Below are 12,979 nucleotides of genomic sequence, written 5' to 3' on the forward strand. Positions count from 1 at the left end.
CAGACACTACACTTCCAGGCACGCTCAGAAACACAACAGCACATTCAGATATGCACTTGTATATTCATACACACTCACACATACACCTCCACACACCCACACTCACCTACCACACACTCACACACACACACATATTCGTACACATGCTCACTCATGCACACATACTCATACATGCTTTCCAATGCACACATACATGCTCATGCACCCTTACAAGAACATGTAAAAAAGAAGGCAGTGCATGAAATAATTTCAGGTGGTTCACACATTTTCAGAAATGTTTAATAGTTAATGATTTATTTTAATAGGTAATAGAGAAAAGTGACAAGCCCATTAAACTAGGGACTTCACAGCAATGATTGTTCATGACACAGCTAAAGAAGGTAGGGCAAGATTTAAGTGAAAGGGAATGAGTGGCTTTAATGGAAAATGTTGAGTAAATCATGGCAAAGTTGTGTGAATGATCCCCAAAGGTCCTTGGTTTGGGGAAACACCATAGCAGTGGGAGTGGAGGGCTGGGGGCTACGCACGGGGCTTGTGGGGAGCGTTATCAACTCAAGATGCAGAGGAGACATGCCAGCCATGGAGGGAAATTCAGGGACTCTTCCAGAAAGAAAGGGAAATTTATCATTTTTTTTTCTTTTAGGGTTATTACCTTCTGTGCCTCATCTAAAAAGTAATTTCCCGGGAACCCTGGGTGGCGCAGTGGTTTAGCACCTGCCTTTGGTCCAGGGCGCGATCCTGGAGACCCGGGATCGAATCCCATGTCGGGCTCCCGGTGCATGGAGCCTGCTTCTCCCTCTGCCTATGTCTCTGCCTCTCTCTCTCTCTGTGTGACTATCATAAATAAATAAAAATTAAAAAAAAAAAGTAATTTGCCTATTCCAAGCTTGTGAAGCTGGTCTCTTACATTTTCATCCAGAACTGTTTGAGTTTTGGCTTTTATGTTTGGGTTTGTGCTACATTTTTTATTTATTTATTTATTTATTTATTTATTTATTTATTTATTTATTTATGATAGTCACAGAGAGAGAGAGAGGCAGAGACACAGGCAGAGGGAGAAGCAGGCTCCATGCACCGGGAGCCCCATGCGGGATTCGATCCCAGGTCTCCAGGATCGCGCCCTGGGCCAAAGGCAGGCGCCAAACCGCTGCGCCACCCAGGGATCCCGATGTGCTACATTTTTTTAAAAAAAGATTTTATTCTTTTACTCATGAGAGACACACACACAGAGAGAGAGAGAGAGAGGCAGAGACACAGGCAGAGGGAGAAGCAGGCTCCATGCAGGAAGCCAGACGTGGGACTCGATTCCGGGCCTCTAGGATCACGCCTTGGGCTGAATGCGGTGCTAAACCGCTGAGCCACCTGTGCTGCCCTTGTGCTACATTTTGAACTAACTTTTGTATATGGTATGAGATAGGGGTCAAGGTTCATTTTTTTTCTATATGAGTAACTTGTTCCAACATGCTTTGTTGATACGACTTTCTTTTACCCACGGAATTGCCATGATGCCTTTCTCAAAATCAATGAACTATATTTTGCTTGGATCTGTTGCCAGGCTCTCCATTCCACTGATGTATTTGTGGAGCTTTGCCAATATCACACTGTCTTGATCATCAGAGTTTTATCATAATTCTTCAGATCAGGTAGTGTGGAATTCTATAATTTTTTTCTTTTTTAAAGGATGATGTTGGTTGTCATTGGTCCTTTGCATTTCTATATAAATTTTAGAATCAGCTTGTCCTGATGGGAATTTGTTTAGGATTGCATTGAATCTATTGCATTGAGTTTGAGGAACACAGACATCTTTACAATACTGACTCTTTCAATCCATGAACAGGGCCTATCTCTCTACTTGTTTTGTTTTTTAGTTTCTCTCAGGAATGTGCTGTCATTTCCAGTGTTTGAGTCATATACCATCTTCCATTTAAATTATTCCTGGGTATTGTATGCTATTATATATAATTATATTAATATATGGTACATATAATCATATCTATTTTGATTGTCTGTATTTTTTAAAGTAATCTTTGTGCTCAATATAGGGCTCAAACTCAGGACCCTGAGATCAAGGGTCACATGCTGTACAGACTGAGCCAGGCAGGTGCCCCGGCTTGTACACATTTTTTAATTTATATTTTTATTTATTTATTTATTTGCTTATTTTTTAAGATTTTATTTATTTATTCACGAGAGACACACGCAGATGGAGGAGCAGGCTCCCTGCTGGGAGTCTGATGTAGGACTCGATCCTGGGTCTCCAGGATCACGCCCTGGGCTGAAGGCAGGCACTAAACCACTGAGCCACACAGGTGCCCCTGTATGCATTTTTTAAATGACATAAATGGCATTGTGTTGTGGTTCTCCTTCTGTTTCATAGTTTTTACTCTCAGTCCTATATTTCTGATCCACCCATGTTGCTCTGGGCACCTCCAGTTCATTATTTGCAACTAGTGCATTCCACTTCTGATTGATACTCTGCATTTGCTCCTTCAGATGTACTCTCCACCTTCCTCCTTCCTGCTTTATGCCCTGGGTTCCCTTGCCCTCAGAATCTCCAATGGTTTGGCCAACAGGGGCACAATCAGGAGATGAGAGGGCAGGAAGAGAAATGTCTGGGGTCTTTGTCTCCTGGCTCTCTCCTTACTAGTGCGCTTTGCCTTTAGCTGCATTCTTCTGCCTTCAGGTGGCTCACCCTTAAAGCTATAGTTCTTGTTGATTTAGGTTTTCTCCACTTGTCCCACTTGTTAGATCTGGGGGCTTTATCATACCTGTTGGTTTCCCTGAACCATGCCCACACCTTGTAAACAGTCTTTTCCTGAAACTATCCTCACTCACCCCTTTTGAGCCTGCATCTGGTTCCTACAGGGACCCAATGGATACAATAATCCATGGTATATGTACATTGACCACATTTTACCTATTCCCTCCATTGAGATGGACTCTCAGATGCCTCTGGTTTGCCACCACCTTTAAAAACTGCTACACTGAATGGTTTCATGTAGCATTCTACAAACTTATGTGCCAGTTTGAGAATCCATTTAGGATACCTGCCCAGGAGCAGGTCCCAGGGAGCCTTGGCCTCATTAGATTAGGCACTGTCTGGTTACACTTCGAATAGCACCTGCTCACCACAAGTTCATGGGAGCTCCTGTTTACCTACATTCATACCAAAGCTGGGCATCACTTAGCTCTCCAATATTGCCAGTTTGTTAGGTGTATAAGGAGATCTCATTGTTGTTTTAGTTTGCATTTTTCTGATTACTCATGAGTTTGAACACCTCTTCAGATGGTTTTTAGTTTTTGGATTTCCTCTTTTGAGAACTCCCCATTTAGACTCTTTTATCCTTTTCTTTGGGAACTATTTAAAATGTGAAGCATCAGGCAAGCATCAGTGGGCAAACTTGGCCTTTGGGCAGACTGTTCATAATCTTTATACTAGGCAAATGTTTTCCCCACCTTTCCTCCATCCTTTACTCCCAGTGGACCCCTCCCTCCACTTTGCTGCCTGACCCTGTCCCCTTCTCCTCAGCATTGACCTTATCAGTACATTGCTAGCTGAAAAGTCATTCATCTCAGACACTTGGCATGGGAAATTGGCATATACACCTCAACTAACAAATTTATTCACTTAAATAAGCTGGATACTAGGCAACCCTCTCGGTTACAGATACATGCCCTTGAAAAGCTCAGAAATAAGTATAACCCAGTGAACTCATACTACAAAGGCAGTCTGGGCTAGATATGGTGGGGACAGAGAGGTCATTGTGAGATAAAATATGTGAAACTACTGTGAATAATAAATAGAATCACTTGCATTTATTAAGCACTTAGAATGTGCCAGGCACCAAGCCAACTACTTTACATACATTATTTTGTCTAATTCTTACAACAAACCTAGAGTAGCGGTCCTCATAGTGTAGTTTGCTGGCCTCTGGGGATTTCTGAGACCCTTGCAGGGGATCCCTCAAAGTTAGAACTATTTTTTTCAAAGATTTATTTAAAAAAAAAAGATTCATTCATTCATTCATTCATTCATTCATTCATGAGAGACACACACAGAGAGAGGCAGAGACACAGGCAGAGGGAGAAGCAGGCTCCATGCAGGGAGCCTGATGTGGGATTTGATCCCAGGTCCCCAGGATCACATCCTGGGCTGAAGGCAGGCGTTAAACCACTGAGCCACCCAGGCATCCCTAGAACTATTTTTATAATAATACTAAGATGTTATTTGCTTTCTTCACTGTGTTGACATTTGTACTGATGGTACAAAAGCAATGGTGGGCCAAGATGCTGGTGTATTGACAGGAATTAAGGCATTGGCACCAAACTGTACTAATAATGGTCATTGCTTTCTTGGCCACCACACACAGTTGCAGATTCTAGTTTCACTGAAGAATGTCCTTGATAAGGCAACATGAATTATTATCTTACTTAATCTCCCATGAGTACCTGTCTTTTTACTATTCTCCGTGACAAAGTGGAAGTACAGAGAAAGTCCTTTGATTGCCTTCCAAAGTACAGTGGCTGTCTCAAGAAAAAGTACTTGTATTTTCGAGTTATGACCTAAATTAGCCACCTTTTTCATGGAGCATCATTTTTACTTGAAACAAAGCCTGACAGACAATCATGGTACTCATATTTGGATATTTGGCAGACATTTTCTCAAAAATAAACAAAATGAGCCTGCCACTTCAAAGAAAACAACAGAAGATAGAATTTTGGAAAACTTGTATCTGCCACTGTGAACTTGACAGCTTCCTGATGCTTAACGACTTTTCTGATGAAACTGGTGGTGAGATTAGCCATGTGATTTTTTTTTTAATGTTGATAACAAATGTGTCAACTTGTAAAGATGTGCATATTCAATAAAACAATACTTTCCAAATGACAAATGCACAAATTTACAAATGCACAAAGACTGTGCATGGTTGAAAGATCCACATAGGGGGCACCTGAGTGGCTCAGAGGTTGAGTGTCTGCCTTCAGCTCAGGGTGTGATCCTGGAGTCCTGGGATCAAGTCCCGCATTGGGGTCCCCTCAAGGAGCCTGCTTCTCCCTCTGCCTATGTCTCTGCCTCTCTCTCTCTGTGTCTCTCATGAATAAATAAAATCTTAAAAAAAAATCCACATAAAATATAAAATATACCCACAAATTTCAAAAGGACAGAATATAAAAAGATTTTTGAAAAGTTTCAGGTTTCACATTGCAGTTGATCTTTAAGAAATTTCTATTTGCTGATTTTTGGTATAATGTCAAAGGAGAATATCCACAATAATTTGAAAAGGCCACTAAAATACTCCCGCCTTTTCCAAATGAGTATCTGTGTGCGGTTGAATTGATTATCTTCATGTATACTTCAACCAAAAGTACATATCTCAGCAGATTTGATTTAGAATAAATAATGAGAATTTAGCTATCTTCTTTTAAAAAGATTTGCAGGGACACCTGGGTGGCTCAGCGGTTTAGCACCTGCCTTCGGCCCAGGGCGCGATCTTGGAGTCCTGGGATTGAGTCCCACATCAGGCTCCCTGTATAGAGCCTGCTTCTCCCTCTGCCTATGTCTCTGCCTCTCTCTCGGTGTCTCTCATGAATAAATGAATAAAATCTTTTTTAAAAATTTGCAAAAATGTAAATCCTTCTATTCATAAATATTTTTTTGTTTTAGAAAGTACATATAATTTTTAAAATTAAAAATAACTGTTAACATACAATAGGTTGGCTATTGTTACTTTTAAAGGAATACATTAATACATTTTAATTTCTCAGTTTAAATTTTTTTAAAGATTTTATTCATTTGAGAGAGAGAAAGAAAGTATAAACAGGGAGAGGGACAGAGGGAAAAACAGGCTCCCCGCTGAGCAGAGAGCCAGACATGGTACTTGATCCCAGGACCCTGAGATCATGACCCGAGCTGAAGGCAGGTACTTAACTGATTGAACCACCCAGGCACCCCTCAGTTTTAATTTTAATATGATATATATATAAACAAAAATATAGCTATAAATAATAGAGTAAATTTTCAGATAAATATTCAGCTATAATAAATAGATAAAAATTAGATAGATAAAAGTTGCATAGATAAAAGTTCTTTGTGGGTCCTGAAGCCAAAACACCTGAGAACTGCTGCCTTAGAGGTAGTTATTAACCAAAATTTATGGATGAAAGGACTGAGGTTTAGAGGTCATGCAGCTCATGGGAAGTGATGCCAGAATACAAGTTTCCTGACCCACCATACAGGGCTGCCTTGCAATACGTCAGCAAACAAGAGAAACGCCTCCCACAGCAGAGAAAGATACAGAAAGAGATTCTGTGGGTCCCAAAGAGACAGCAAGCACATCTGAGTTGGGCTGAGGGGTCTGCATAAGGAACTAAGGAAAGCCTCTCGGAACAGATGACACCGAGGCTGGGATTTGAAAGACAGGTAGGGTTTTGATAATTCAAAAATTATGAGAGTTGGGATACCTGCGTGGTTCAATGGTTGAGTGTTGCTTTCGACTCAGGGCATGATCCTGGAGTCCTGGGACAGTGTTCCGCATCAGGCTCCCTGCATGGAGCCTGCTTCTCCCTCTGCCTATGTCTCTGGCCTGTGTCTCTCATGAATAAATAAATAAAATCTTTAAGAAAAAATCATGAGAGACTCCATGAATCAGTTTGTCTTATCTCAACAAAGTCTAGACTTGGGATCAATGAGGACAATCTGATGGACTCTGGGTATTTAAAGGTGTGACCTGCTCTAGCCAGGCTGAGTTTAAGAGTCATGACAGGGGGATCCCTGGGTGGTGGCTCAGCGGTTTAGCTCCTGCCTTTGGCTCAGGGAGTGATCCTGGAGTCCCTGGATTGAGTCCCACATCGGGCTTCCTGTATGGAGACAGCTTCTCCCTGGGTCTGTGTCTCTGCCTCTCTCTCTTTCTGTGTCTCTCATGAATAAATAAATAAAAATCTTAAAAAAAAAAGAGTCATGACCCAGGCTTACATGCACTGGCTCCTTCCACTTGGATAGTCTCCACCACTCCTTGATGAAGCACTTCTGCATATATTATTTCATTTGATCTCTATAAAAGCTTTGGGGGAGGCTGTCATAGTTCCCATTTCATGGAAGAGGAAATTGAGGTTCCAAAAGGTTAAGTAAGAAAGTGATTATTGGAGACTGATGACTTAGGAGTCAGGGGTGGGAGGAAAATCAAGGTTACTATATATCCTTCTATGCCTTTTGAGTTTTTTGCTCTGCATGGACTAACGATTCACCAAAAATGGCTTTTGTAAATGAGGTCACATAACTTTTCCAAGGTCACAGAACTAAGAAGTGGTGGAACCAGGATTCCAGTTCCAAACATTGGGTTCCAGAATCACATTTTAGCCATAATGCTTTCTGCCCTCTTAGAATATGCTATTTTCCAGCTTTAAAAACTATGAAATGTGGACACAAATGGAAAACATTTTTATCATTATTAATAATAGCACAGGAGAGAGGACTCTGAGAAGCTGAGACTTGGGCCTGGCAGGAGCTGCTTTTGTCTATCAATAATGGGAAGTCAGGCCAGTTAAAAGGAGAGGGGACACCATCCTTGCACATCAGGGAAGGACAGCTCCTCATCAGCCTTGTCCTGATCAAGCAAAGAAAGAGAGCAGGTGAGAGACAACTGACCCCTGAAACCTATGGCAGGAGTTGGGGTTCACCAACTCACTAGCTGGTTCCTAAATAGATTTCCTTCTGTCTTATTAACCTTCTGGACTTTATTTTATTTTATTTTATTTATTTATTTATTTATTTATTTATTTTTGAGAGAGAAAGAGCAAGCTCACATGTGGGGGTGGTGGGAGTGGGGTAGACAGAGAGAATCTTTTTTTAAAGATTTATTTATTTATTTGAGAAAAAGAGAGAGTGAGAGGGAGAGAGAGAAAGTCTGAGCACGGGAAGGGGCAGAAGGAGAGGGAAAGGGGAAGCAGACTGCTGAATCTGGGGAGCTGGATCCCACGATCCTGAGATCATGACTTGAACTGAAACCAAGAATTAGATCTCCAATTTGACTAAACCACCCAGGCACCCTGAGCAAGAGTCCGATGCCTAACTGTCTGAGCCACCCAGGTGCCCCTATTTTGTTTAAGATTTATTTAAGTAGGGGATCCCTGGGTGGCTCAGCAGTTTAGCCTGCCTTCGGCCCAGGGCGTGATCCTAGAGTCCCGGGATCAAGTCCTGCATTGGGCTGCTTGCATGGAGCCTGCTTCTCCCTCTGCTTCTCTTTCTTTCTCTGTGTTTCTCATGAATGAATAAATAAAATCTTAAAAAAAAAAAAAGATTTATTTAAGTAATCTCTACACCCAGCATGGGGCTCATATTTACACCCCCTAGATCAAGAGTCTCATGCTCCACCGACTGAGCCAGTCAGATGCCCCTGGATCTGACTTTTATTTTATTTTATTTTATTTTATTTTATTTTTTTTTTAATTATTTTTTAAAATTATTTATGATAGTCACACACACAGAGGAAGAGAGAGAGGCAGAGACACAGGCAGAGGGAGAAGCAGGCTCCATGCACCGGGAGCCCGACGTGGGATTCGATCCCGGGTCTCCAGGATCACGCCCTGGGCCAAAGGCAGGCGCCAAACCGCTGCGCCACCCAGGGATCCCTATTTTATTTTTTAAAAAACATTTTTTTAATTTATTTATTCATGAGAGACACAGAGACAGAGGCAGAGACATAGGCAGAGGGAGAAGCAGACTCCATGCAAGGAGCCTGATGTGGGACTTGATCCCAGATTCCAGGATCAGGACCTGAGCCAAAGGCAGACACTCAACTCTGAGCCATCCAGGCGTCCCTTATTTTATTTTTTAAAAGATTTTTTATTTTTAAGTAATCTCTACACCCAACATGGGGTTCGAACTCATAACGCCAAGATCAAGAGTGGCATGCTCCACTGAATGAGCCAACCACATGCTCCTGGACCTGACTGTTTTAACTTGTGACAGAGTGAATGGGTTTCTGCTCCTGGAAATCAACCCAGTCCTGACTGAGTCCCTGTATTAGGCACCTGCTGGGCCATTCACTTTGCTCTCACACTTGATATGCTTCTCTGGCTGGGATTATTGTCACAGTCTTCCAATTTCAGACCTTGCCACTTTGTTTATTCTCTGCACAGCAGCGCACACAGGGGATTCTGCTAAAATGTCACCAGATCACGTCATTCCTTTGCACAAAATGCTCTAGTGGCTCCATCTCACTCCAAGCAAAAGCCAAAACCCTTCCTACAGACTGAAAGACCCTGAACAATCTAGGTTTGATGCCTGTGACTTCATCTCCCACCACTCCTCCTTCACCCAACAACAGCCACATTGACCTCCTTCCTCCTTGAACACGGGCTGTGCTCCTGTCTCAGGGTCTTTACACTTGCTGTTCTCTCCGGTTGGAACCCTCTTACTCCAGAGACCTGTGTAATTCACTCCTTCACCTCCTTAATCTTTACTAAAGTATCATCTTCTGGGCAGCCCAGGTGGCTCAGCGGTTTAGCGCCACCTTCGGTTGAGGTCGTGATTCTGGAGACCCGGGATTGAGTCCCATGTCGGTCTTCCTGCCTGAAGCCTGCTTCTCCCTCTGCCTGTGTCTCTGCCTCTTTCTTTCTGTGTGTCTCGAATGAATGAATAAATAAAATCTTAAAAAAAAAAAAAGTAAAGTATCATCTTCTCAGTGAGGCCTTCTAGAGCTACCCTGTTTGAAAACTGAACCTCTCAACTTTTGAAATCTTCTTGCTTTATGTTTTTTTTTCTTTTCTTTTTTTTTAATTTTTATTTATTTATGATAGTCACAGAGAGAGAGAGAGAGAGAGGCAGAGACATAGGCAGAGGGAGAAGCAGGCTCCATGCACCGGGAGCCTGACATGGGATTCGATCCCGGGTCTCCAGGATCGCGCCCTGGGCCAAAGACAGGCGCCAAACCTCTGCGCCACCCAGGGATACCTTGCTTTATGTTTTTAACATAGCACAGAGTATTATGGAACATACCATATATTTTATGTTTATCCTAAGTCTTTCTTTATTATCATATAAGCTCTATGAAGATGGAGATTTTTGTCTATTTTTTTCAATATACCTTAGTTATCTAGAGCAGTGACTGCTAAATGGTGTGTGCTCAATAAATGTACGTTGACTTAATGCATTATCTAATTTAATCTTCACAACAAGGAGAGGAGGGGTCCTGTCACCTCTCATAACCCATGATTAAGTGGCTATGTACTTGTTGAATAAGTCCAAAGACATTGGATCAGAAAATTTTCCCTATTGATCTCTTCAGGAAGAGGTGAAACTATGTCTCAAATGAAAATATGTTACCTGGACAGGTCATAACCAACATATCATCAGTGAATCTTGGCAAAGATTCACTTATAAACTGCAATTCGGGGCACCTGAGTGGCTCAGTGGTTGAGTGTCTGCCTTCAGCTTAAGTCATGATCCTGGGGTCCTGGGACAGTGTGCTGCATCAGGCTCCCTGCAGGGAGCCTGCTTCTCCCTCTGTCTATGTCTCTGCCTCTCTCTGAGTCTCTCGTGAATAAATAAATACAATCTTAAAAAAAAACCCTGTAATTCAACTTATTGGATTTTTTTTTCTTTTTGGTACTTCTACCATATGGATAAGCTAAGAGCTATGGGAATTTCCAAAATGAAGCAAAACCATAGCTATTGAAGCAATAGCAGAGATAGTATTGAATCATAAAAATATTCAGTCAGAAAGAAGGTAGGAGAGATGTTTGGGTGGCTCAGTGGTTAAGCTCTGCCTTCAGCCCAGGGTGTGATCCTGGAGTCCTGGGATCAAGCCCCATATCAGGCTCCCTGTATGGAGCCTGCTTCTCTCTCTGCCTATGTCTCTGTCTCTCTGTGTGTGTGTGTGTGTGTGTGTCTCTCATGAATAAATACGTAAAATCTTAAAAAAAAAAAGAAAAGAAAAGAAAAGAAAAGAAAAGAAAAGAAAAGAAAAGAAAAGAAAAGAAAAGAAAGAAGGCAGGAAAATGAACACAGAAAAGTAGAAAACAGGGGTGCCTGGCTGGCTCAGTCAATAGAACATGCAAATCTTGATCTCAGGGTTGTGATTTTGAGCCTCACGTTGGGTGTAGAGATTACTTAAAATCTTAAAAAAAGACAAAAGAAAAAGAAAGACAGGGGGCATCTGGGTGGCTCAGCAGGTTAAGCATCCAACTCTTGATCTCATCTCAGGTCTTGATCACAGGGTCTTAAATTCAAGCCCTGTGCTGGGGTCCAAGCTGGGTGTTGAGCCTACTTAAAAAAAGAAAGAAAAAGAAAACACATAGCAAGGTGATACATTTAACCTCAAATGTATTGATATTTATTTATTTTAAGATTTTATTTATTTATTCATGAGAGACACATAGAGAGAGGCAGAGACATAGAAAGAGGGAGAAGGGATCCCTGGGTGGCGCAGCCGTTTGGCGCCTGCCTTTGGCCCAGGGCGCGATCCTGGAGACCCCGGATCGAATCCCACATCTGGCTCCCGGTGCATGGAGCCTGCCTCTCCCTCTGCCTGTGTCTCTGCCTCTCTCTCTCTCTCTCACTGCGTGCCTATCATAAATAAATTTTAAAAAAATTAAAAAAAAGAAAGAGGGAGAAGCTGGCTTCCCCTCAATGTGGGATTCGATCCTGGACCCTGGGATCACACCCTGAGCTGAAGGCAGATGCTTAACCACTGAGCCACCCAGGCGTCCCTGTATTGATATTTACATTAAGTATAAGCAGTCTAAATATTCCACTTAAAAGGCAGAGATTGTCATTTTATTGAAAAAGAGGAAGAAATTCATGTTAAGTTTTTTTAGTAATCTCTATCCCAGTGTGGGCTCCAACTTACATCCCTGAGATCAAAAGTTGCATGCTTTTCCAACTGAGCCAGCCAAGCACCCCTAGATGTCCACTTTAAATATAAAGATATAGATACATTAAAAGTGAAACAATGGGAAAAGACACACCATACAAACTAATCAAAAGAAAGCTAGATTGTGAAGATGGTTTCATGGGTGTATACATATATCAAAATTTATTTTTTTAATTTTAATTTTATTTTTTTAAAGATTTTATTTATTTATTCATGAGAGAGAGACACACACACACACACAGAGGCAGAGACACATAGGCAGAGGGGGACGCAGGCTCCACGCAGGGAGCCCGATGCGGGACTCGATCCCAGGGCCCAAGGATCACGCCCTGAGCTGAAGGTGGCGCTAAACCGCTGAACCACCCGGGCTGCCCTATATCAAAATTTATAACCAAATTGTATATTCTTTTTTTTTTTTTTCAAATTGTATATTCTAAATATACAATATATTATATGTCAATTATACCTCAACAAAGCTGTTAAATTAAGATAAAACTTTGGGCACCTGGGTGGTTCAGTCAATTAAGCATCCAACTCTTAAAATAAACTCAGGTCATGATTTCAGCATTGTGAGATTGAACCCCATATCTGGCTCTGTGCTGGGCATGGAGCATACTTAAGATTCTTTCTCACTACCTCTGTCTCTCCCCTCTCCCTCTCTAAAACAAATTAATTAATTAATTAATTAATTAATTAATTAAAATGAAACTTTAAAAAGAATGAACACTGAAGCATTTATTCATTATTTATTTACTTTTAATTTATTTTTTAAAAATATTATATTTATTTATCCATGAGAGAGAGAGAGAGAGGCAGAGACACAGACAGAGGGAGAAGCAGGCTCCATGCAGGGAGCCGGATGTGGGACTCGATCCCCGCTCTCCAGGATCACGCCCTGGGTTGAAGGCAGGCGCTAAACCGCTGAACCACCCAGGCTGCCCTGAAGCATTATTTTTTTTTTAAGACAAAGAATAACAAATATTACCAAGATAAAGAGGGACATTTCAAAATGATAAAGAATCAATTCATGAAGAAGATATAAGAATCCTAAATGTATATATACCTAATAATAGAGCTTTAGAACATATCAAAAGATAAAATGGAGA

General features: G+C 41.5%; 1 long non-coding RNA gene across 1 annotated transcript in view; it reads left to right on the forward strand.

Moving 5' to 3' along the window:
• LOC119872884 overlaps positions 1 to 12,979 on the forward strand; it is a 36,589-nt gene that overhangs the window by 279 nt on the left and 23,331 nt on the right. The window contains exon 2 of the long non-coding RNA XR_005363474.1: positions 1,556 to 1,643. This is a non-coding gene — a long non-coding RNA (uncharacterized LOC119872884). The remainder of the gene's footprint in view (positions 1 to 1,555; positions 1,644 to 12,979) is intronic.

The sequence above is a fragment of the Canis lupus genome, chromosome 8, assembly GCF_011100685.1.
Source record: "Canis lupus familiaris isolate Mischka breed German Shepherd chromosome 8, alternate assembly UU_Cfam_GSD_1.0, whole genome shotgun sequence".
Classification (NCBI taxonomy): Eukaryota; Metazoa; Chordata; class Mammalia; order Carnivora; family Canidae; genus Canis; species Canis lupus.